This window comes from Pinus tabuliformis, chromosome 3_1 (genome assembly GCF_031772625.1).
Source record: "Pinus tabuliformis cultivar Carrire ecotype Pingquan chromosome 3_1, CPIR1, whole genome shotgun sequence".
Classification (NCBI taxonomy): Eukaryota; Viridiplantae; Streptophyta; class Pinopsida; order Pinales; family Pinaceae; genus Pinus; species Pinus tabuliformis.
The window spans coordinates 58,131,597-58,159,580 of record NC_142301.1 but is presented as its reverse complement, the minus strand read 5'-3'; the positions used below and the strand labels follow the sequence as shown (position 1 = coordinate 58,159,580).

At 38.5% G+C, this 27,984-nt stretch overlaps 1 pseudogene; it reads right to left on the bottom strand.

Annotated features, from left to right (window-relative positions):
• Window positions 1-548: 548 nt before the first annotated feature.
• Window positions 549-27,468, bottom strand: LOC149185757 (protein PIN-LIKES 6 pseudogene; annotated as a pseudogene).
• Window positions 27,469-27,984: the final 516 nt, after the last annotated feature.

Genomic DNA, 27,984 nt, shown 5'->3' with positions numbered 1-27,984 from the left:
ATGCAAAGAATATTTGGAAGATGTGGAACATCTATTTCTAACATGTCCTTTTGCGATCTTGTTGGAAATAATACTGAGAGGGGGGGTGAATCAGTATTATCAAATTCTTTTCAATATACCATCCAGATTTATACTTTAAATGATTCTTCAGATATTGATGATTAACTTGTATGTCAGTACCATATAATAATGAGCAAGAACAATGAAAAACAGATAGTCACACCAAAGAAATCCAGATATAAGGTGGAAACCCAATGTGGGTGAAAACCACCTGCTGCAATATGTCTCTATCTTCTTTCAATTAGAAACTTCTTTTACAATGATTTTGTACTGGTGCAGTCCTTTACCAGTACGCAGGCTGCAACCTGCAGAGATCTACAACTCTCTCTCGTTTTCCAGTCTCTCCTGGAAGGGAGCTACAACCCCCTTTGCTCTTTTACTTCTTTAAGGACCACGTTTCATTAATTTTCAGACTAGATCCAAGAACATCAAATAATCATCAAGTACATGTGAATCAACCAATTTTCTTATACAATAAATCCAATGAATCACCCAAACTTCTCAGAATGCTGTAAATAGAAAACCAATACCAGTAATCTAAACCCAGAACGCTGCAGCAATAGATAAAAGGCAGCCAATAGATATTTCAAAAACAAGCCCGCAACTTCACCAATATAAACCTGCAGATATCCACAACTTTTTTGTTCCTAGACTGCGCAGATCTGCACTTGGTACTTCTGATGCTCTGCGTACTAGCGCACTTACTCCTTCTGTTGAACTGCGTACCGCAGCTCAGATCCGCACTTGCACTATCTGCTTGACAGCGTACCTCCGCACTGGTCCTTCTGTGCCTCTGCGTACCTCCGCACTGTGCCTTCTTCTGCACTGCGTACCTCCACACTGGTCCTTCTGTGCCTCTGCGTACCTCCGCACTGTGCCTTCTTCTGCACTGCATACCTCGCACTGAGCCTTCTGCAGCGCTACGAACCCCCGCACTGCGCCTTATCCTGCACTGCGTACCCCCGCACTCACGCCGTGGATTGCCTACGAACCTATGATTAGGGCCAAATTAACAGTCCAACAATGTACCACAGATTGTCAGATCCACATATCTGATCATGCGCCCAAGAGATCACACCCTATCAACAGATCCGCCTTACCATTTACAGATTTCACCTTAATATAGATCTTACTTTTCAAACTGATTACCCAAAATTTCAGATCTTAAGATATTCAAATTTCACAAGTGACTAGCCAAATGATCTCCTTTCCTTTTTATAGGCAAGCCCTTACTAAAAACCATGAAACAAAACCATAGAGTGCCAATACAAGGGACCCAAAAACCTGGGGCTCAATAATTTAGAATCAATACCACAGACCAAAACCATAGGATCATGAACGACGGGCTAATACCACGGGCCAAACATATGAAACCCCACGTGAGCGTGCTTCTCCACATTGGAGTGAGTGAACAGGGGTCCGCACCTTTTGAATGGATAACCTGCGAGTATGACTGCACCTCTTGGTCGGGGTACCTGCGGGTCCACACCTTTTGAACTATGCACCTGCGGACCTCTTATTTTCCATCATTTTGAGAGCCTGATCAGAGTTTTGCCACTTGAATGAGTTGCCATCAAGTACAACACTTGTACCATAGAGCCAAACCAGAATCATAATGCCAACAATATCCCCCTTTGGACTTGATGGCAACCTCAAGATTCTTAACGTCATTCTCCCCCTTTGACATCAAGGGCAAAGGGTTATGCTCCCCCTGAGAACATGCTCCCCCTGACTATAAACCAGATCTGCAAAAGGAAAGAAATTTCTTCAAGAAAAGCCATGATCCACCAAACACCATAAATGACCATGAAAGAGATAGAGACATATTGTAGCACTATTTGATCAACATCCATGTTCTCCTTCTGTAGTACCATAATGCCAACAATGCATTATATATGCTCCCCCTGAACTTGTGCCATTCGAGTTGTGACCAATACATAACCCAGCAAATGTACGCGTATACCTCATATGGAACTTGCGTACAACGAAAAATCTCTGAAACAGATGAGATTCAACAACAAGATGATGCATCAACAACCCCCAGCTTTTGCCTGAGGTATTCAAAGGTCTCCCTGGGCAATGGTTTGGTGATTATATCAGCAACTTGTTCCTTAGAAGGAACATACTCCAACTTGACCTTTTGTTCAAGCACTTGTTCGCTGAGAAAATGATACTTGATCGGTATGTGCTTGGTCTTTGAATGCATAACTGGGTTCTTTGAAATGCTGATTGCACTTGTATTATCACATAAGATGGAGATAGGTGGTGTACAAGTGATTTGAAAATCCTACAAGGTCTGCATCATCCAAAGAAGTTGAGTGCAACAAGATGCAGCAGCCACATATTCTGCCTCAGCTGTAGATAAAGCAATCGAACTCTATTTCTTGCTGAACCAAGATACTAATCTGGAACCCATAAAGAAAGCACCACCACTTGTGCTTTTCCTGTCATCCACACTTCCGGCCCATTCTGCATCTGTGTAAGCATGAAGTGTGAGATCTGTATCTCTAGGATACCGTAAGCCATAGTTTTGAGTTCCTTGAAGATACTTGAAAATTCTCTTCACTGCCTGAAGAAGAGTTTCCTTTGGATTTGCCTGAAATCTTCCAACTATTCCCACTGCATGCATAATGTCTGGTCGGGTACCTGTCAAGTAAAGTAGACTTCCAATCATAGATCTATAGGTTGGCTGATGCACTGCTGCTGATTCATCATTTGCACTAAGGCTGCATCCTGTAACCATGGGGGTACATACTGGTTTTGCATCTTCCATGCCATATTTCTTCAAGATCTACTTGAGATACTTGGTTTGAGATAAAAAGATACCGTCTTCATTTTGTTGGATTTGCAAACCAAGAAAATATGTCAGTTCTCCAAGCAAAGACATTTCAAATTCTTTCTGCATCGCTAAGGCAAAGCTTTGACTCATAGCTTCTTCATTGCTGCCAAAGATAATATCATCTACATACACAACAAGTATTAGCAATTTGTCATTTTCAATTTTCATATAAAGATTGCTATCTGCTGATCCTTTTGAAAAACCTTGTTGATGAAGATATTTGTCCAAGCGGTAGTACCAAGCCCTTGGAGCCTGTTTAAGACCATAGAGAGCCTTTTTCAGTCTGCATACAAGATTTGGATCATTCCCAAGAATGAAACCATCTGGCTGCTCAATGTATACTTCTTCTTCTAAGTCTCCATTCAGAAAGGCTGATTTCACGTCCATTTGAAATACTTTAAACTTTTGAAAGCTTGAGAGAGCAAGGAACATTCGGATGGCCTCAAGTCTTGCAACAGGAGCAAAAGTTTCTTCAAAATCTATTCCTTCTTGTTGGGCATACCCTTTACAAACAAGTCTGGCCTTGTTTCTAATTACTTCCCCATTTTCGTTCAACTTATTTTTGAAGATCCATTTTGTCCCTATGACATTCTTATCCTTTGGTCTAGGAACCAACTCCCAAGTGTTGTTCTTTTCAATCTGCTCAAGTTCTTCATCCATTGCCTTGACCCAACATTCATCTTTGCATGCCTCTCTTACATTTTGTGGTTCAGTGGAGGAGAGTAATGCCAAATAGCTTGAAGCTTCTGCAATTGTTCTTCTTGTTTGTACGCCTGCCTCCTTTTGTCCCAAAATTTGAGATTTTGGATGATTCTTCTGAACATACCTGGATGGAGTCTTCTCTTCTATCCTTATCTGTTCCTCTGGTGCCTCTTGAGGTTCTTCTTCATCATCAGTTTGATTTGGAGGGTAGTCTTCATCCTCTTCGATATTTTCATAATTTACTTGCCTAGGAATGTATTCTTTTTCATCAATCACTACATTAATGCTGTCAACAATTCTTCCAAGTCTTTTATTGTAACACTTATATGCTTTGTTGTGGGGAGAATAACCAAGGAGAATGCCTTCATCTGCTCTAGGTTCAAATTTACCAAGTTGTTCATCATTATTCTTAATATAGCATTTGCTTCCAAAAATTTTGAAATGCTTTACCGAAGGAGTCTCACCATACCAGAGCTCATGAGGAGTTTGAGTGCTGTTCACTCGAACATTTTTTTTGTTGAGAATAACAACCGCAGCAAATGCAGCTTCACCCCAGAAGGTTACGGGAGTTCCAGACTCATCAAGCATAGCATGAGCCATTTGTTGAACCGTTCCGTTCATCCTTTCCACCACTCCATTTTGCTGAGGAGTCCTAGCTGTAGAGAATTCCCTTCTTATTCCATGTTCTTCACAGAAATCAAAAAATTTATTTGAGGTAAACTCCCCACCTTTGTTAGACCTGAGGCACTTAATTTGTGATATGACTCATTTTCAACCAAGGCTTTGAAAGATTTTAATTTTTCAAATGCTTCGTCCTTGTGTTTCATAAGTCCCAACCAAACCATCTTGGAGAAGTCGTCAATGAATAATATAAAGTATTCTTCTCCTCGAGGTGACCTTGTCCTAGAAGGACCACATATATCTGTATGGACAGTTCAAGAGGCCTAGTGGCTGATCCTTCCTTCTCAGGGAAGTTAGTTCTGGTTTGCTTACCAAACTGACATGATTTGCATATGGTGTTGTCTAGAATTTTGATATTTGGAAGACCACGAACTGCTTGGTATTTGCATGCTTTCCTTATTTGTGAAAAGCTTAGATGCCCCAACCTCTGGTGCCATAACCAGTGTTCATCATCCTTGCTCAAATAACATTGTTGTTGTCCTTCTTCAAATATGTATAGATTATTTGGAGTTCTTCTGCCTTTGATCACTGTTTTTCCTGTATCAAGATCACGGACACTACATCCATTTGATCGAAATATTACCTCGGTTCCTTGATCACACATCTGACTGACACTCAGTAGATTATGCTTCAAGCCGTCAACATACAAAACATTTCCAGCTTTGACCTTTTCTTTCAACTGAGCAATGCCTTTTCCTTTTATGGCTGCAGGGGTATCATTTCCAAAGGAACTTTCTTTCCCTTTTCTAAAGCAGTATATGACTCAAGTTTTTCTTTATCACCTGTCATATGCTTCGAACATCCGCTGTCGATGTACCATTGATTTTCCTGTCCTTTTGCATAAAAGGCTATCCCACATCTTTTTGGTTGTGGTTCCTTTATTCTCCATGCTCTAGTATTTGAGGCTTGTTCCTTTGTCTGCTGAAACCTGCTCCTGCATTCAGAATCTTCATGACCAAAGTTATTACAAATAGAGCATTCAATTTCATTTTCAAGGGCCGAAAAGTTGTTATAGGTCCTTTTCCTAATCCCAGTCATACTTCTTTGTTTTTGAGCTTCTCTAGTCATGATTGTCTTAGATCCTTTAACAAACTTAAGATTAAGAGCCTTTGTTTTCTCAATTCTTTTCTAAGGCCAACAATTTCACATTCTAACTTTTCAAGAAATGTTTCCTTTTCATCAAGTTGAAATTGTAGAGTATCAATGATCACATTCTTTTCTTCTAAACATGTCTTGAGTCTAGAAATCTCTTCATAAAAACTATCATCTATAGCATCCATGTAATCATCCTCTTCAAAGGCCATTAAAAGTTTATAGTGATTACCTCGTTCATCTTCATCACTATTTGATAGTCCATCACTGTCTTCATGAGTGTAATAGCTTTTCTTATTTGAATTCTGTTTCTTGTTCCATCTAACAGGTTCCTTCCCTTTGTCAATCTTATCCTTATGAGGACATTTGGCAGCATAGTGACCTACTCTTCCACAAGCAAAGCATTTGAAAGGTAGCTTACCTCTGAATCTTCTAGTACCCCGTTGAAGATTTCTGACAAAATTTGATTCTTCTTCTTCTTCTAACACGTGTCCTGACTCATAGTACTCTCCTTTGCCTGAAGCCTTGAAGGCAACTTCTCTCCTGTCCGATGGATCACCTTTCCTCATTTCATAAGCAGTTAAAATTCCATGCAGCTGTGACATTTTAAGGTTTTGTAGATTCTATTTTTCTTGTATTGCAGAAACTTTAGATTCAAACCTAGGGGACAAAGATCTTAGAACTTTTTCAACCACAATAACCTCTTTTATTTCTTCATCCAAATTTTTCATACAATTAACAATCTCATCTACATGAAGAAAATAGTTAGCCACACTTTCATCATTGTATATTTTGAGATTTTCATACTGAAATTTGAGGGTTTGAAGTTTTGCTCGTTTTACCTGATCATCTCCTTCATAGCTCAGAACAATCTTGTCCCATATTTCTTTTGCGATTTATATTGCATAACTTTCACGAATTCTGATTGAGATAGACATCCTAGAAGAGTATTGACCACCTTTGCATTTGTTTCATATTTCTTCTTCTTAGCTGGATCTGTAGGAGTAGCTGATGGAAAAGTATACCCTGTTTCTATGATGTCCTAGACTTCTGTACCCAGAGATTGAAGATAGGCAGTAACTCTTACCTTCCAATATACAAAGTTTGTCCCATCAAAAATCGGTGGCCTAATTGATGCTTCCCTCTTGTAGTTGCTCATGATGATAGATCTTCCTTCAAGCGATCAAGCTTCTTCAGAAGGACCTGGCTCTGATTCCAATTGTTGGAAATAATACTGAGAGGGGGGTGAATCAATATTATCAAATTCTTTTCAATATACCATCCAGATTTATACTTTAAATAATTCTTCAGATATTGATGATTAACTTGTATGTCAGTACCATATAATAATGAACAAGAACAATGAAAAACAGATAGTCACACCAAAGAACTCCAGACATAAGGTGGAAACCCAATGTGGGTGAAAACCACCTGCTGCAATATGTATCTATATTCTTTCAATTAGAAACTTCTTTTACAATGATTTTGTACTGGTGCAGTCCTTTACCAGTACGCAGGCTGCAACCTGCAGAGAGCTACAACTCTCTCTCGTTTTCTAGTCTTTACTAGAAGGGAGCTACAACCCCCTTTTCTCTTTTTCTTCTTTAAGGACCATGTTTCATTAATTTTCAGACTGGATCCAAGAACATCAAATAATCATCAAGTACATGTGAATCAACCAATTTCCTTATACAATAAATCCAATGAATCACCCAAACTTCTCAGTTTGGTGACACTTCGAGTGATGATCTTTTTGGTTACTTTTGGTGACGATCAATAAATGTTCGTCATCATTGATCATTCCAATGAGCTTTTGATGACGCTTCAGGCCTGTGACAGACCTTTAAGGTCCGTCACCAATGTCCATATGGTGACAGTCTTTAAAAAATCGTTGTTGTAATTGTATATAGTGATGGTTCTTTAAGGTTTGTCACCAAAGCCATTTTCAATGACACTTTTGGTGAGGATCATTAAAGGCCCGTCACTAATTCTCTCTTTGGTGACACTTTTGGTGAGGGTCGTTAAAGGCCCATCACTAATTCTCTCTTTGGTGACACTTCTAGTGACGATATTTTATTGACCCTCACCAATGCTCTTTTTGGTTACTTTTGGTGATGGTCAAAAAATGTTCATCATCATTGATCATTCCAATGAGTTTTTGATGACACTATGTACCTGTTACTATATTTTTTGTCAAAAGATAATGATTTAAGACCATTGTTGTGGAGTATTTTTCATTATGTGTCCAAGGTAATAATGGTTATAATAGTCAATCAATTTGTTAAGAAGTAATTAGTTTGTATCATGTCCCTCAAGTCATAAGAATATAGTTTTCCTATGAGTCAACACATGATTCGTCTCTATTAGGTTTACTATCTAGCAAATTTCCTTTAAATAAAGTTCCAGTAGTGTGTGTAGGAACTATATTATTTAATACATGATCAAGCTCTGTCAATTCTATTAATGAGATAGACCTAGTACTCCTCAACACTCATGGCACACCTTAACATGCTTTGGAACAATAAACTAACATTCATTGGCACCTCGCAAGTCTTGGAACATCTTTGTACCTAAAACATCTTGCCATGAGTAGGATGCCCAAGCACATGTTGGCATGCCCTAGCATAGCATAGCACTCCCGTATCATGTGTTGGCATGCCCTATAGTCCCTAGCATTCCCTGGAACACCTTGGAATAATATTGCATTGACAAACATTATCACTTGGCAAAAATTGGCACTTGGCATGTATTGGAACATATTATTAGTGTGCCTAGCATGCCCCTTTTGAAAAAGATAAAGTCCTGACTTATTAACCCTCTTATGTGTTCATTTCATTGCATTTTAGCTTAGTTATTCCTTTTGTTGCCTTGAAACTCCTTGACGCATATTGGCATACTCTGGCACCTTGCACATCTTAGCATGTCTTAGCACCTGGCATGCCTTGGCACTATTTGGCACATGTTAGCACACCCCTGAACTACCTAGCACACTCTAGCACTTCTTGACATTCCCTGATATTCCCTGGCATGCCTCACACATGCTTAGCATACCTTGTCACTCCCTCCTTGGCATGCCGGCTAGCACTCATTAACACTCCCCAACGCACCCTCATATTCATTCACTTCCATGGATTTTGACCTAGTACTCCCTAACACTCCTCAGCATCCATTGTCACTCTCTAGCACACCTTAGCACTCTTCGATATGCTCTTCCACTTCATAGCATGCATCACACTCCCTGACGCACATTGGCACTTGGCACGTGTTGGCACTTGGCAAGTCTTAGCATGTTTGGCATGCATTGAGATGACTTGGTGTGCTTTGTCATGGTCTAATATTAAAGTTATTTAAGATCAATTATTGGAAACTAGATGAGAAGAAACGAAGGAAGATTTGGCACTTAGAATGCATTGACACTTGGCACTTGGAACCTATTGGCACCTAATGTTGATGTGCCTAGCATGCCCCTCATGGAAAAGATAAATTGATGACTTATTAACCCTATTTTGTGCTCATTTCCTTGCATTTTAGCTTGGTTATTCCTCTTTTTTTCCTTGAAACTCCTTGATGCATATTGGCATACTCTGGCACCCTGCACATCCTAGCATGTCTTAGCACCTGGCATGACTTGGCACTATTTGGCACATGTTAGCACACCTCATAACTACCTAGCACACTTTATCACTTCTTGACATTCCCTAATATTCCCTGGCATGCCTTAACCGTGCTTAGCATACCTTGTCACTCCCTCCTTGGCATGACAACTAGCACTCATTGACACTCCCCGAAACACCCTCATATTCATTCACTTCCATGCAGTTTGACCTAGTGCTCCCTAACACTCCTCAGCATGCATTGGCACTCTCTAGCACACCTTACCACTCTTCGATATGCTCTACCACTTCATAGCATGCCTCACACTCCCTGACGCACATTGGCACTTGGTAAGTCTTAGCATGTTTGGCATGCATTGAGATGACTTGGTATGCTTTGGCATGGTTTAATATTAAAGTTATTTGATATCAATTATTGGAAACTAGATGAGAAGAAACGAAGGAAGATTTGGCACTTAGAATGCATTGACACTTGGCACTTTCCGCCTAGTGTTGGTGTGCCTAGCATGCCCCTCATGGAAAAGGTAAATTGATGACTTATTAACCCTATTATGTACTCATTTCCTTGTAGTTTAACTTGTTTCTTCATTTTGTTGCCTTGAAAGTCCCTAGCATGCATTGTCACACCCTTGTACATCTTTGCATGCCTTAGCAGTTGGCACATCTTAGCTTGTTTGTCATGTCTTCGTACTATCTGGCACATGTTAGCATGCCCTAGCATTCCCTAACACATCTTGGCAGTCATGACCTCACAACTAGCATTACATTTTTCCATGGCTTGGGAACCTTACATTCACTAGAACACCTTGGCACTCCCTAGTTATCATGACCTCTATTATCCTTCATAATGTCCCAAGATGATGAGGAGATCGATAGAGGTAACCATAGACCAAGATTTTGGTTTGGTAGCTAGCCCTACCAAACTAGAGAGGGCTCTCTCTATGAAATCACAACAAAGAGATTACTGGAATGTAAAGGATTTTAGGCTAGATAGCTGGGCTCAGTTGGGTTTTGGAAAATTTAGGCTCATCATGTTTGCTTGATGACCCCACCTCCATAGTTTGTACTAACAAGGTTTGGTGTTGGCTTGGTGAAGTGGTTATATGTGTTTTCAAGGTTGCCTCAATGAAGGTGTCCCATGTCATGTTCTTGTCTTTCAATTAATGATGGTGAAAGAGGATGGGATAATGCACTTTGCCTTTCAATTGTACCCTTTCAGATATTTTGGTTAGGCTCCTATACAAGTAACTGGACAAATTTAGAGACTTGGCAGCTATAAAGTGCATGAGCAGTCTTATGTGGTATTGATATAGCCTAGAAAATCTGCCCTCACATGTGTATAAATTCATGACAACCTTCATCAATGGTGCATATCTCTCCAACAAGTATTTTAACGGGAAAACATGTGAGTGAGCTCTTTTGTATTGTGATTTCAAGTAGGGTGTTAGAGTCGGTCTAGTTATCCCTCCGTCAGAGATCAAAGCTCTTTTTTACATTTCATGTTTAGGTGTCCCATCAGTTTCGATTAGTTGCATTTCGTTAGGCATGCCATAACTCTGATGAAATGGTTTGTGTTACTCATTCCGCTCGTGCTTGGCACTGCTGGTTCAGGTCTATTCATAAAAACAAGTCTTCAAAGGTCATGTACAGTCCTGTTTCAAATTTTTGGGTCATAACAATGGTTCTTGGTCATTAGGTCTTGGGTTTGAGTCAGTCTTGTTTTGCAAAGTCTAAGAAGACTAGCAGGCCGGAGGGATGTGCTCGATAGGTGGTTACTTCAATAATTTTTATCATTGTACAGATAAATTAGGACTTCTCTTCAAAACTCTGTTTTGAAGATAAGTCGTTATCTCATTTTTGTAAAAATCTTCAAAAATTTCAGTTCTTGAAACGTCCAAGCGCAGCCTTGGTCTCCTTTGCCAAATCATATCACAACTATCCCTGCAAAAAATTGCAAAGAAAATCATCATTCCAATCAAATTTAAGGAGGAAACCAAAAAGGTCAGAAGTCTATTAATCCTGAAAATGTGTCAACGACAAAACATTACAAAATGGGTCATGGACCAAGAAAAAATCAAAAGGGAGTCTTTATAAAGATATTTCATGACATTTTCAACTCATTTTGCATGCCAAGAGTGAAGAGCATCGTTCCAAAGCGAAGTTGTGAATTTGTAAGGAAGTTGGAGCAGTTTCAGGGGCGCGCGACGCATCAGGAGCGCACGGCGCATCAGGCAAGAAATTGCAGTGCAAAAATACACGCGCACGGCGCATCAGATGTGCGCGACGAGTTGGGTAAGGCACGCGGCGCACTGGGGTTTTAAGCCCGAAATTTGGTTAGAAGTGCATGAACTCGCCTCCTCTCTGCACAAAATTGCAGGTAGGCTCACATCTATCACTTGTGCTTGGTTTTTGAAAGATAAATGTAATGTTTCATGACATGTTTGCCTTTGAAATCCAAGTGGAGAGCCCTCCTTGTCAATGAAATTGCTGTAGGGTTTGAATGCAAAAAATTGCTGTAAGGGTTTCAAAAACAGAGTGTAACCAAGGTTATCATTATTTCTCCATTTCCCTTTGTTTCCCATTCCCAAATTCACCCTTATTTTTCCCCATTAATTCCCTCCTTCATCCTACACTATAATCCCTCAAATCCTAGCCCCTCACCTATATTACAAAACACATTATCCTTATCATTTCCCTTCCCTTCTCTAAGTCCCTTGTTTTTTTTTCCAAATTCCCTAATTCCTTAATGCTTCCCCTTTCCTAATATTCCCTTATGCATTTGTGTCCCCTTGGTCACAGCATTTTTAGAGCAAAAGAACAGTTTACAGGCAATTGTGCACGCAGTTTATACATCAGCATATATATTCCAGCTGTCCTGTTTTCAAAGACATGTCAGAGACCCAGTCAGTCTATGAGCAGGATTATGATAGTGATTCTACACCGGAGGTAAATGTGCCAAGGAGGTATCTCAAAGGTGGCAAAAGTGGTCAGCATGTCAGGGAGGAGCCTACTTATTTGGCTCAATTGCAAGCTTGTCCACTTGCAATGGATTGTTTTCGGTATCAATCATGTTTCGAATACTGTGAGCTGATCTCACAAATCCAGCATCATCGGGAACTAGTCTGTTTATTTGTTCTACATTTACAGGATGGTCATGTAAACCTTGCCGGAGTGAATTTCACCTTGTCACCCGAGACTATTGCTCAGGCCACTGGGATACCAAATGTAGGGGAGGAATGGAGTAAATGCCAACTGTTAGACAGATTCTACTATGAGCCATATATCAAGCCCGATTATATGAGACACTTGAAGGCAGTTTTTCCTTTCAGATTCCTGAGGGATGAGTATGCACCTTTGATGAAACTCATCGTTCGATATTTCAGTTGCGAGGGCAGATTCTCACGTCTCTATGCGTACCATGTTTGTTTTTTGATGCATTTCACAAGGGTACATATGATGAACATTCCATTTTTCATGTGTCGCAACATAGAGAGGATGGTGCCTTTAGTACAAAGGAAGAGCCCAGCACATCAGCATAAGAGCATCTATCATTATGCATTGATTAAAATCATAGTGATGCATCAGTTGGCACAACAGGGCATTACTTGGGAAGATTTCATCTCCCGTGATTACTTTGCAGCATTACAGCCACCTCCCGAGATAGTTCATGATGAGGGAGCACCTTCACACCAGCCAGGCATTCCCGAGACTGAGCATATAAGTGCTCCTCCATATGTGACATACCAGCGAGGTCACAGGGCCTTATTTGCATCTACACGACGAGTACTATCTCCACCCAGGGTGGAAGGGGTCTCGTTGACTTCATCAGCACAGCGAGTGTTATCTCCACCTCGTGTGGAAGGGGCCTCGCTTTCGACAGCAGCACCGCAGGTACAGGATAAGGGCAAGAAGCCCAAGCATGAGGAGAGGCCTTCAGGTAAGCCATCAGGTTTTGTTACTATTCATGATGATGAGACAGCTTCAGAATTAGAGAAGACCCAATATATCAGGTATCTAGAGTAGCGGAATAAACAGCTTGAGGACCAGTACGTGATCATAGAGCTACAGAACATCCGTGAGAATCGCCAAGCTGCCCAACATAGAGAAATTGAGTTCACCTCTCTAGAGCAACAGGTAAATGAGGATCGAGAGGCTAATCTCGAGAGGGTCAACATCTACTTGGAGGAACGGATGAAAAAGGCCAATAGAGACAATGCGTTATTGAAACACATGGCTATGGATTACAAGGTCCGGAACCTAGTTTGCAAGGCGCGAATTAGGAGTCTTAAGGCAAAATTGAAGAAAGCGGTCAAGAAGCAAAAAAGACAAAAGGAGCTTGATCGTCTTCGGATTTTGGCTGAAACCTATTTAGCTGATCATGGTATTTGATTGGGGACCCCCAGCCCAAATTTCAACAAGTTCGGGGAAAATTTTGTCAATTTTGAAATTTTTTGTTTAATAAAAAGGTTTTTTGGCTCAACGCGTAGCGCGCAGCGCGCGACCCATAAGATTGGGAGGTCCAAATCACAAATGGTTTGCATTTTTGGATTTTTCATGATGAAATATACATTCTTAGCTATTTCCAAGGCATTTCATCAAGGTTTGGGTCCCCAAAAGGTCAAAAAACATGCAAAAAATGACCTCACTGCCCCTTTTTGAACACACAGGAAGCAGTCTTGGGAGAATGCACTTTTGGAGGGGCAAATGGACACCAAATTGGAAAATTCCACTTGGGTTAGAAAGTAGACATCCATACCTTTACAACGAGCTATCGTGAGCTCAATTTGGATGCCGTAAAGTGCCCCAAATGCAGGTGGAAAGGCGCGCGGTGCATAGGGCTCAGGCGCGCGGCGCATCAGGATTTTTTTGGCACAATTTTCATCTTCAGCTCAGGAAACGTAGCCAGTTTGACCAGTTTTGACTTGTGATGGATTTTTTCACACCTATTGATGTAATTAATGCAACATGATGTAATTTTTTCACTTTATTACTTGTTCTAGAAGATTCATTCACTAAAAAAGTGAAAATTAAATGAATGAATCGGTTTCCTACCTTATAGAGGCAAGTTGTTTTGACTGCCTAGATTGTAGTGATTTGTTTATAATTGGTTGAAACAGCTCCTAGGATGATGAGCTCGACCCCTAGAGGCAAGGGAATGAGTTAGCTTGCCTATATTATGTATTTTCTTAGTCATTTTCAGGGTTGGACTCTTGGGGAAAAGGTTTTGAGACTCTATTGTACATTTTACTTCAGCATTTTGGCAAAGGAAAGACCAGGGTTTTGCAGCACTGTTTGGAATTCTTGTGGCTTTATGTCTTGATGGTGTGCTTATTTCAGTACTTGTAAGTTTTTATGTGTATCATTTTCCTTCTCTCATCTTCTGCAATTGAACAAATGAAGTGTTAAGGTAGAATTCATAATCTGTAATGCTCTGCCTTTAAGTTTGTTTGATCTCCTATGTTTTCATCTGTTTAAGGAGAACTCTTGAGGTTTTCTTTCTCTCCTTAGCTCCTCGCCTGTCTGATCTACTCACCTCATTAGCTTTTAAGGCATCAAACAATTGCCTACCTTGCTCCAATCAGACCTTTGCAGAAACTGTGTCTCATCCCCGCACCCAAAATTGCCTTTCCCTTTGATTCAACAAAAACCCCAAAAAATCACCTTGAAACCTCTGCACTTAATACCTAGCCTAAGATTAGTTACAATTTCAGTCATCTCAAGCCTCATTGATTATATTTTTCCGAGATTGACCTGGAGAGAGCCCTCTCCTGTCCTCGTAGGGCTAGCTACGAGGCTGAGCGTGGTTTGATGTTGCCTTGAGTTTTGCCTTCCTCAGCCTGGGGAAAATTCGAGCGCTAACATAGGGTTTGTACTCTTCTAGGTCTAGGTTCATTCCTTTGAACCAATTTTCAACATGGTTTGGTATGCGTGTAGCTTGAGAGATGACATCCACTGAAAACATGAAATCAGTCCCTACAATGGTGATCTTGTCTTCCTTCAAGGTGAGGGAAAATATACTTGTGAGATGGTCATGGTAACCTACTTCCTACACTCTTTGACAAAACCATAAACAATTGACATCTTCAAAGCATTTCATGACAAATGGGGAGGAGGTGATTTCATTGCAATTAGAGGGTTCAAACCTCAATATCTTTCCCACCTCAGTATCTTTAGACCAAAATAATTGATGCTATTATAGCTAGGTGCCTTTGGGCTAGGCATAAATCCACAAATAAGATACTTTTTGTCTATTTAGTGGTGCTTGCGAGACATGAGAAGGATTGAGGGTGGGGTATAAATGACACATAATGTTTTAGTAAGGCTTTAATTGTAAAGAAATTATGGAAAAATTTCCAGGGCGAAGGTATTTGGTAATAGGTTATTAAAGATAAATTTCTAAAAAATAGACAGCTTAAGGAATGGATTAAAGAGGCGGCTCCAAAGAAGAAGGTGGCATCTTATATATGGAGAAGCATGATGAGAAACAAATATTGGCTACTATGAAATCTAATATGGGAGGTTGGAAGGGGGAATAGGATAGAAATAGGACTAGATGATATCAAAGGAGTGGAGGGAATACATACTCTTTCTATTTGCATCCTTGAGCATTTACATAAGAAAAGGCTTTAATTTATGAACTAAATCTCTTGTGATTGAGGATCTTCTTCTGTTACAAGTTATTGGCTTAATGAATTTGAACATGGATTTCCAGAGGATCTATTTGTGGAATGGGAACGTTTCACAACACAATCAAGTCTGACAGGTTTAAAACTCACTGAGAAGAAAGAAAAGCTAAAATGGGAAGGTGTTATGCATAATGAGAAGATCTCGGTTAAAGAGATTTATAAACATACTTCTCATGGATGTGGCTTGAATGATAATGCTTTTTGGTTTTATAACACGTGGAGATGGGATATACCTCTCAAATTAAAATATTTTGTGGCTAGTGGTCCACAATAATATTTTAACTTGGTATAATATCCATAAAAGGGCCTTTCAGGATCTTGGAAACTGCTCTTTATGCAAAGAATATTTAGAATATGTGGAACATCTATTTCTAACATGTCCTTTTGCGATCTTGTTGGAAATAATACTGAGAGGGGGGTGAATCAATATTATCAAATTCTTTTCAATATACCATCCAAATTTATACTTTAAATAATTCTTCAGATATTGATGATTAACTTGTATGTCAGTACCATATAATAATGAACAAGAACAATGAAAAACAGATAGTCACACCAAAGAACTCCAGATATAAGGTGGAAACCCAATGTGGGTGAAAACCACCTGCTACAATATGTCTCTATCTTCTTTCAATTAGAAACTTCTTTTACAATGATTTTGTACTGGTGTAGTCCTTTACCAGTACGCAGGTTGCAACCTGCAGAGAGCTACAACTCTCTCTCGTTTTCCAGTCTCTCCTGGAAGGGAGCTACAACCCCCTTTGCTCTTTTACTTCTTTAAGGACCACGTTTCATTAATTTTCAGACTGGATCCAAGAACATCAAATAATCATCAAGTACATGTGAATCAACCAATTTCCTTATACAATAAATCCAATGAATCACCCAAACTTCTCAGAATGTTGTAAACAGAGAACCAATACCAATAATCTAAACCCAGAACACTGCAGCAATAGATAAAAGGCAGCTAATAGATATTTCAAAAATAAGCCCGCAACTTCACCAATATAAACCTGCGGATATCCACAACTTTTCTGTGCCTGGACTGCGCAGATCCGCACCTGGTACTTCTGCTGCTCTGTGTACTAGCGCACTTACTCCTTCTGTTGAACTGCGTACCGCAGCTCAGATCCACACCTGCACTGTCTGCTTGACAGCGTACCTCCGCACTGGTCCTTCTGTGCCTCTGCGTACCTCCGCACTGTGCCTTCTTCTGCACTGCGTACCTCCGCACTGTGCCTTCTTCTGTACTGCGTACCTCGCACTGAGCCTTCTGCAGCGCTGCAAACCCCCGCACTGCGCCTTCTCCTGCACTGCGTACCCCCACACTCACGCCGTGGATCGCCTGCGAACCTCTGATTAGGGCCAAATTAACAGTCCAACAATGTACCACAGATTGTCAGATCCACAGATCTGATCATGCGCCCAAGAGATCACACCCTATCAACAGATCCGCCTTACCATTTACAGATTTCACCTTAATATAGATCTTACTTTTCAAACTGATTACCCAAAATTTTAGATCTTAAGATATTAAAATTTCACAAGTGACTAGCCAAATGATCTCCTTTCCTTTTTATAGGCAAGCCCTTACTAAAAACCATGAAACAAAACCACAGAGTGCTAATACAAGGGACCCAAAAACCTGGGGCTCAATAATTTAGAATCAATACCACGGACCAAATCCATAGGATCATGAACGACGGACTAAATACCATGGGCCAAACATACGAAACCTCACGTGAGTGCGCTTCTCTGCATTGGAGTGAGTGAACAGGGGTCCGCACCTTCTGAATGGATAACCTGTGGGTATGACCGCACCTCTTGTTCGGGGTACCTGCGGGTCTGCACCTTTTGAACTATGCACCTGCGGACCTCTTATTTTCCATCATTTTGAGAGCCTGATCAGAGTTTTGCCACTTGAATGAGTTGCCATCAAGTACAACACTTGTACCATAGAGCCAAACCAGAATCATAATGCCAACAGATCTCAGTATGGAGTAGGGTTCTTCAAACCCTTAAAATACATGTAATCTGGAACATGGTTTCCATTCAGAGATGTCTCACTCAATGGTTTGAAGGTTTCAAGACATATCGTTCCTTGCATTTCTATATTTTGTGGGGTATATGGAGAAGCAGGAATGAGATGATTTCTAAACAAACATAACTAGATACTAGAGATGCCTATTTAAAGATATTTGTATATTTTATAGAGATATGGCTAATGAAGGAGGAACAACCTCGAAGACATTTTCGACTCATGGAGCTAAGGCCATACTAATTTTTTTTATTTTTATTTTTTATGGAGCATCCACCCACAAGGTTTGTGGAAGTGGGACACATTTTGTTTTGAAGCCAGAAAACACCTTCCATTTCAGTTGGTATAGTGGCACAGGGTCAAATAATAGAGTTGAGCTAATCATACTCTTGGGGGCACTTCTATGTGCTAACTAGCTTGCAATTAAAGATTTACCTATGTTTGGAGATTCCAAGATGATCCTAGATTGGGTACAATTGAGAAAAAAAATTGGACCACCTTCCCTTACTTTTTGGATGCAATGCATAAGATCTTTGATGAATACCTTTCAAATAATGGCCTCTAATAATTTCTATAGAGAGTAGAATTAAGTGGCAGATCTCCTATCAAAGAAGGGATACAACTGTGTGCCAAGGATGATTTTCTACTTAGTTTTCGACAAAGGAATCCTTTCGCAACTCAGGGAGTTTTAACTTATAAAGGGATGCCCTTGAAATTTTTTCCTTCATATCATTTATTTGTCATCTGTCCATGAAAATTTTCATAGATCATGATATGTTTTTGTCATGTTTGAATCACATATGTTATATTTGTCATCATAAAAAACCTTTAAGCTTTTTTTGTGAAAATATATATAGTAGACAATTTTAAGAAATAAAAGAACTATAATTTAGAGTAATAAGATAATTAGAAATTTAACCATTTTATTTTAAAATCTAATACATGGCATTCAAAAACATTAACAATGAAATACCAAAGTATTTATCTACTTTTTATTAATGAAAATCGATAATTTTTTCCTTATTAAAAACAAAAAGAAATTTAACCTATCTATATTCTTGAATACTTGATTAGTCCAAATCTAAAATAAATCTAATAACCATGTTCAATTCCAATTCTAAGTCCACTCGACTAGTGCGTTGTGAACCATTACAAGTAGTTACATAAAACAGTCCAAGCCCAATTTTAAAATTAGCATCACAAAAAAACTCTAACTTCAATCTAGATCAGAACAGGGATCCAATCGAACTTCTCAGAGCTTGGTTAATTGAGACACCAAACATCTAATGCTACCATTTACCACACTTTCAAAATCGTTAACAACGGCTGCAATTTGAAATTTGTCGTAACTAATAGTCGGGTAAGTCAAGAGCCATCGTCATCACTTGCATCAAACTCCCATATATTGGATTAGTTAAACACGCCGATTTTTCTCCGTTGTAATCCCTCGGGGAGATTTTTTGTTTTGATTTGGAATCTCAATTGTGAGCAACCCAACTTCTTATTATTGGACTTCCAACATCAATCATCAATTTTCTGTATTCGCACTTTGGGCTCTGAATCCCTGATTTTGTACCCCCACAATAGACACACATATATAGCATATTAGAGATCTTATTCTGTGGAATTTATATGCAATGGGGGTTGATTTTAATTTTTTAACAAAGACAACTTCAGGATCCATAGGATGGCTCATCAGCACTACCATATTGTATCCCTTAGATACATGTACAACCAAGTACTAGGCGAAGGTTTATGCCGGGTCGACAGAAATATAGGTTTGTAGCTCCACCGTGTATTTTCCTTAGAATTAAATCGGGTTGTTTCTTTTTTTTGGAATAGGTTTTGTTAAATTCACTATCTGACACATGTATTTCCTTAGAAATCATCTGGGTTGAGCATTTTGAAATGGGTTTTGTATTTGGTTGCAATTTGGGTCACTGGATCCTTGGGTTATCCTTGGGTTAGTGTGCTTAGATTTGTTTGGGTTGATCCTCCTTAGCACACTTGGAACTCACTAACACTCCCTATCACACACTCTTATTCATTCATTTCCATGCAATTGAAACTAGTTCTCCCTTGTGTTTCCCAAGCACTTCCTAACATGCGTTGGTGCCACACCCTAGAACCTGGCACATCTTGGCATGCCTAACATGTCTTGGAAATGTCTCACATGTGTTAGCACACCTTGGCACTCCCTAGTTATCATGCCCTTATAGATAGCCTTATTTTTTTTTGCGATTTGGGAACCCAACCAAGTCATTGAAAAAATAGTGTTGTGCATAGCCCAAAGTCTCCCTTTATTTGAAACTACTTTTTCCCAACCCCTTATTGCAATCGCAGGCTTGCCTCCTGCAAGTACTATTTTTTCCCAACCTCTTTGAAAGGTCTTTCATTTTCCTTTTCCTTTTCCCCTTATAATATTTTGTTATGATTTTTGTTGTGAATTAAGAAGGTGAGATTTTCAACCTGCTCCATTTGAGATTTGTGGTTCTGAAGCTAATCCTCCTTTCGATAAACATTCTTCCATTAGTCTAACCTTAGGCTTGAGAGTGCTAGGGAAATTTGAATGTTTATGCTTATTCACTACAATTTTAACCCCTGTAGGGAGGCTTGACAATTCTGTCTCCTTCATCTTATTATAGTCAACCCTTAGCCAAAATTGAAAGCCTATACAACCGCAAACAAATCCATGGAAAAATGACATATAACCCAGGGCTAACATCCAATTTTCCAAAACCCATGCCACGAGAGATGACTTTTGCACTGTCTTACCATAAAATCTTCCTACCAAAGTAGTTTCTAACAAGTTTGGGATATTCTCGAACTTGATATCCTTACCAATGACCATTGAAAAATTATCTTGTTTCACTCTAACATAGAGCTTTGGCTTAGACAAAGCTCTGGAACCATGGGGGACTAAAAGAGGCTTAAAAATCTTAAATGAAAGGGAGTTTGGCTGAGACTTAGGGATACCTACTACCTCAAAGCTAGAATGAGAGCTTAGCTCTTTTGCACTACTATTTTTTCTCAAAACGAAAACAACCTTGGACAATTCATGCTCAAATTAAATATCTACCTTGGAACACCATCCATCTTGGAAACATCTCATGATTTGGTTGGAGATGATCTGTTAAGATAATGAAGTGTCACCTGTAAATTCATACTAGGATTTGAATGCCTCTGGTGGACATGATTTTTCTCATAATTAACAATATCAACTTCCATTCGAAACTGTGGAGGGACATAATTAATTATTGACAGGACCCATTGTCTGACAACCAAGACAGTGAAACCCTTGGGAGAAAGAAAGAGAGTACATGAAAAACTTGTTGTCGGAGAAAAGTGCCTTCAACTCTAACCACTAGGTTTGAACATGTCCAACTTTGTAACAATTGAAATAATGAAATGAGCTTTTCCAATAATCATTGTTATGGGTCTAGACTTTTTCCTTGTAAACCAATTCAATGGCCTTGAATAAAATATCTTTGATATCTACTTTGACTAGAATCTAGGCCCAATGCCTATTAATTGAAACATACCAATTAGGGCCCAGAGAAATAAATCTACCAAACTTCTTGCTAATAATGTGAAGGGCCTCCTTTGCCTAGAAGACAAAGGGAGGGTTCGACAGTATAGCCCAAAGTTGTTGCACCGAGAGATTTTTGCGAGCGAGATCATAATCCACCAGCCATATTTCTAGGACTAGGCTCGATGGTCCCCAATCTCATTCTGCCTCCTTGATCTTATTATAGTCCCCCCTCAACCAAAATTGAAAGAATATCCAACTGTGAACAAATCCATGGAAAACCGACATATAACCCATGGCTGACATCCAATTGTCCAAAACATATGCCATGAGAGATTCCTTTTGCATTGTCTTACCATAAAATCTTGCTACCAAAGTAGTTTTTAACAAGTTTGGGATGTCCTCGAACTTGATATCCTTACCAATGACCATTGAAAACTTATCTTGTTTCACTCTAACATAGAACTTTGGCTTAGGAAAAGCTTTCGAACCATGGGGGACCAAAAGAGGCTTAAAAGGCTTAAATGAAATGGAGTTTGGTTGAGACTTAGGGATCACTACTACCTCAAAGCTAGAATGAGAGCTTAGCTCTTTTGCACTACTATCTTTTCTCGTAACGAAAACAATCTTAGACAACTCATGCTCAGATTAAATATCTACCTTGGAACACCATCCATTTTGGAAACACATCATGATTTGGTTGGAGATGATGTGTCAAGACAATGAAGTGTAACCTATAAATTCATCCTGGGATTTAATGCATCCTCTGGACATGATTGAGCTCATAATCAACAATATCAACTTCCATTCGAAAATATGGCGGGATAGAATTAATTCAAATTCCATTCAAAACTGTGGTGAGATAGAATTAATTGTTGACAAGACCCACTATTTGACAGCCGAGACAGTGAAAATCCTTGGGAAAAAGAAAGAGAGTACACAAACTTTACTTGTTGTTAGGGAAAAGTGCGAAAGCAACAAAGCTCCATCTTTTCTCAAAAAACATTCGAACCATTATTTTATAATATCCTTTAAGAGTATAATAAAGAAACTATAAATTTCATATCAATAGAGTGTTCTCTTTATAATAATATCTTTTTTCTCTATATAAATGTATAGAAAATTCACTAGATAATTTTCCTCATTCCTAAAATAATATCTAAACTATGAGGATGATATCCAAGGGACTTAATAGCACAACCTTCTACTCATAATCTACAACACTCAACCACTCAAATTAACTCATTACATGTCTTTGAACTAGAAAAAATTCTTAAAAAAAAAAATGATTAAAAAAACACCATAAAACACAAAATATTATTGTTTAAATAATATGATAAATATATCCACTCTAAATAAAATTTATAATTAATAATATAAATTAATAATGCTATTGGATATATAAAGAAAATAAAACCCAGATATAAATAAAAGTTCAAAATAAGATTGTTATTTTACTTGGGTTTCTATATGTTTGGAGGTGGGATGGGGGAGTTTGAGAAAAAAATAAGTGTAAAAAAAAAGAGTGAAACAAGAGTTTAAGATTACACTTATTAATCTGCTTTCCCACCATTTTTTGTAAAAGAAGGCCAACATATCAGAGCATGTGGGAGAGTTTGAGAACAAATAACTGTAGAAAAAAGTAAAAGGCCAGGTTCTCGTTTGAGGTTGAAGTTCATCCACCGTCTCCAACGATACACACAGAAAAAGGTTTGTGTTTCTCGCTCCATGAAATTGTTTCTGCTGTCTGATTACACTAAACAAATTCAAGGTGTAGGATTTTGGGGCATTGGCAGTTTAAACTTGTTTGTAGGGAAATTTACAATGGGGTTTCTAGGGATTTTGCAATTGATGCTCACAAGCTGAATTCATTCGCATGTTTTGTTATTTTAACATCTAAATCACATTGCGGTAGTGGTCGTGAGTTTTGTTGAATTGTGTTATGCTTCAATTTTTTTTCCCATCTAGTTTTGATCAGCACAACCTCCACTTGAGCTTAACCAAAGCTTTGTGGATTATTGAAGTTTATGAGTTTTTCCAGCTGAGTCGATTATGAAATGGACAATAGCATTCTTTTATGTGAGGTCTAGGACATTGTGGAAAATGACAATCTTGCACATTTTCTGAAGTATAATGTTTGGTATGTGAAGTATACACACATGATGGTTGAGTTTAGGCTGAGCCATGGATTTCAAACTTTCAAAGAGGGAAGGGATTGAAATCGGCAAATCAGTATAGAATGTGTGGAAATTTGACAATGTTTGTGTATATGCTTTATAATGTAATGAATGCGGATGGGTTATTTCATTCTGAAAACCGAACAGTTGAATCGAAAGTCGGAGTTTAAGCGCGTTCGACCAAGAAAGTTACTACGCTCAGTGAATTCCTCGCAATCAACTAACTGATCATAGCTCTTTATTATTTTAAAGTCTAAAGGCCCCAATGCCCAGCCTAAAGTAGGCTCCTCTCCCTCTCCATAACTAAAGGGGTCTTTCTAAAATAGTCTTAAATATAAAACTTAATAAGCTCAATACTGCCAAACCATGGGGTCACCAACGGCAAGAAAAGGAGACAACCCATTAAGGATGCTCTAGACCCATAAAGATCCTATTATAGATCTATACTCCTGGGGATTATGCTCTCTACTGTCTCCTTGCATTTCTTCCCAATGGTAAGAAAAGGAGACAAACCATTAAGGATGCAATAGTCCCATAAATATCCTATTACATATCTATATTCCTGGGGTTAGTTTGCTCTATACCATCTCATTGCATTTGACAATTACTAAAGAGCTACTAGATCTGTTAATTGATCAACTGCTTTCCCACCATTTTTTGCAAAAGAAGGCCAACAAAGCAGATCACGTCATGATATTACTTTCCAAGGAGATTTCTCAGGTATGCCCGGGGAGATTAGCGGGTTCGTTCGATTGATATTCTCGATTGATCCATAATTTGTTTTGGATTTGCTATTTGAATAGCCTGGGGAATGGGTGAAGTATTTGAAGGATACGAGGGCAATATTGCAAGCTCTCTGCAAATATTTCACGAAAATGCACCTCAGCAGTTCTTCTCAATGGAGGTAAGAGGATCGATCATATGGTCCTTGCACACTTTTATAGAAATTATTAATTTTTTCTTTCAGTTGATACAAAAACCAAATGTAATAAAGATTGAACCTTTCAACTCTCCTGATCATTTGATGTGTTCATCAATGCACCATAGGAAGATTTCCATATTACCCTTTCCCTTGTATCTTCAACCTATTTTCTTTATTTTTTGGCTAGTTGGAAAAAAAAATCAAAACTGATACTTGCTAGACAACAAACCATTCATTTAAGACAATGGTAATATCATGCTAGCTAAGCTGTGGTGAATGATATTTTGGGGTTCCTCACGGCACATATATATTGAATTAGTTCATAGGAGGATTTATCATTAGAAATTTTTCACAAGATGTATAGTGGCAAATCTGAGCAACTACTGCGGGGTAATAGTGATGAAACCCTAAAGCTTGCTGTTGTATGACAATAAAGCTATTGTATAGAGACTAGTTGACAACACAACTACTATGAAAATGATAAGATCTTAATTCTAATTTCTTTTCGCTTCTTCAACTTAAATAGGTTGGGTGAAAGCAACACATGACTGTAGATATAACTAGTCATTGAAGGAAAAATATCAAAGCACTAAACATATTCCATTGTAGGCAGATCAAACTTCAGGTGAGAATGAAGAGATTTAATGAATTTTGCAAATTTCATTTCTTTAAATGGCTGAAGGACTTAGAGGAATGCTTGACATTAACATGATTTAAAATATTCTTTAGTAGAAGGGACCAGGGCACATCTCTATCATGCTTCTATTTCAAATTACTGGATCATATCTAGGCAGAGGTATCTTGGATTATTGATGACATATATGTTTTTGATATACACATGAATAGTGCTACCAAATTAATGTTTGTCATGATCATTCATGCTTAAGCATGATCTAAATATCCAAGTGCCCAATTGTCATTGAATTTTTGGCTCCATCTTTGTTTTTGAAATGAATCCTCCACATGCAGCTCTAGGACTTGATTCCTTGGGAAACTAACTCAGTTTGTTTGGGCTATTGAATCAACCCCTCAATAGATCAACAGAGAGATACAAATGGCACCATACTAGCCATATTTATTTTGAAACTAGTAATCAATTAGTACCTTTTGCAATATCTATTTTGAAACTAATACTCAATTAGTACCTCTGGCAAGCATCTCTTGGTACTGAGTGAGAGAAGACTGTCTTTCCAATTTGATTTCATTGTAGAACCTGGAAATGGACTCCTTTGCTAATCTGTCCACTTCCACTTGCTCATGAATCTCAGCTTCTTCATCCCCAAAAAACCACCTTGATGAATGATCAGGTACTAATGCTTCCATCCATTTTTGATCTTCATAACCCTCCATCCACTCATCAATACTCAAGCATGAAGTCTCTTCATTTTGAGAAAAGTCAGAAGCTTCTATGATTTCTTTTGTTGTGTACTCGTTGATATTGTAATCCAACTGCAAAATTGCAGAATGTCTTTTACTCCAATCACCCATTTCTCCCATGTCTTCTCCTTGACATGAATGCAGGTGGATGCATGGAAGAGCAATGTCAGCGAAATAGTGATGCAACTTCCTTTTCTTTGTGAAATGAACAGTTGGTCTTGCAGGGCTACTGGTGCACGAGAATTCATAGTCTTTGCTACCAAATGAATTGGAAGATTTGGAATTGTGATGAAATCTTGAACTTCCAGCCAAGTTCTTCCCCAACATCTTTCCTTCATTTATCATCAATAGGAAATCTTGTAACATTTTGTGCTGCTTTACAACACCTTTTTTTATCATAAAAAGGGCGATCCTCAACATACCCCACAACTGTTTCCTCATTCCAAGTTTATGACCTGCACTTTGAAACTAGACTATGTCCATTCTACTTATACCTCTGGCTAGCTAGGTTTATTGATATATCAAGATATACCAGACTAGTGATTGGGCATGTTTGAACTGAAGAGGAAGATGCTCAAATAATGACTTAAATAACAATAAATTAGTGAGTGATAAGGAGGGTTTATATAGATCTTGTAGGAGCTAGGGCAGGGATTAAAATCAAAGTATTTACTAGTCCATGTGCATGACATGCGATGAAAGTTGGTGGATGGTGAAAGGACAAGACCCACTTACTTAGATGGTGTCGTGTGGATGACTGAGTTACCTATTAAAAAGCAGCCATGTAAATCCTGTGGGTCTATCAATGAAATCGAAAATCCTTTTTAAATTGATTGATGCAAATGTAGCTTTCAACTGAACAGAAATGCATTAATGTAGATTGGGCTATCCTAAGTGCTGAAAAAGGCATGAAGGTTCTCTTTGACAATCAAGCCCTATATTGTTCATTAACCCAGGAAACCACAATCTTGATCCTAAATATAGTTTATCAGAAATTTTAAAATTTAATTCTGTAAGTGATGCATTTATAAGTTCTTGCAGATCAATTCAATCACAACATATCTCTTTCAAAACCATCAAAATATGTTATCATCACTAATAATGAAAACTCAATCTTGTCGCATGTTGTCTTTGGAAGAAAGATTGAAATGATTAGGGCATTATGTTCCAGAGTATCAGAACAAATTAGAACATTTTTTCACTAGCAGCTAGGTAGTCTAATTTATATTCTGAAGTGATGATTCCAAGACCAACTAGAGGCACTAAGAATAATCACGCAATTATAATGGCTATAGTTGTTTGCGGCCCAAGCTTTGAATTAATGAACCTCCAGTGAGGTTGCCACCTAGAGCCAACATTATGCATGGAACCATAGCACCCTTAAGGATGATGTAGTTGTCAATAACAAATAAAATAGGAGCATCATTTATCAAGATTAATTTCTTAAAAAATGGAATAATTTCAATGACCAATGCAAGGACTAAAGCTATTATCAGTGGTTGAAGTAGTTGTTTTATTTTCAAGCATTTCCAAAGAAAATATACTTGAGAAATGGCCTGCATTTCCCTCGAGCATCAATACAATGGTTTTAGCTTATTTTCAATAATTCCTTATTTAGCGGTCAGCAAGGGGATCCTCATAGATTCAATGGTGTCTATATCTATTTTATCCATGTCAGCTTCGAATTCAAGTCTTCCCTTCACGCTGCTTACTGGAGGAGGTGCAAGAAGATGGAATAAATAGGTGTACATAATCACCAAATGATATATACACATTTCCAATTTTATTTCATATCACAGAATCACCAAAAGGATTGTTTTTATCTCCACATGCTACACCAATCAATATGAGAGGCACATTCCCATTGTTCCCAAAAGTACTCCAGTTTTCTTTACCACCCCCCAACGTAAGTGGATATATATGATATAATCTTGGGAAACATTAAAAGAGGATAATAAACTTCAAATAATTCTTCACATTCAAGATAAATGAGGCCATCCTACTTCAGATGTATATCTAGGTAATGACTCAAGGAAGAAGAAAGACCACAAGGACATCTATTTTGAAGGATGTAAAAATGTATCACCTTGTAATTTGTACATGATCTATATTAATCTCTCCTCTTACTATAAAATGAAATTTTCTCTTCATGCCTATGTACTCGGCATATTTATCATTCATTGGAGCTTCATTGTCTCTAATAAATGTTGGAAATAATACTGGGGGGTGGGGGGGGGTGAATCAATATTAGTCAAGTCAATAATATT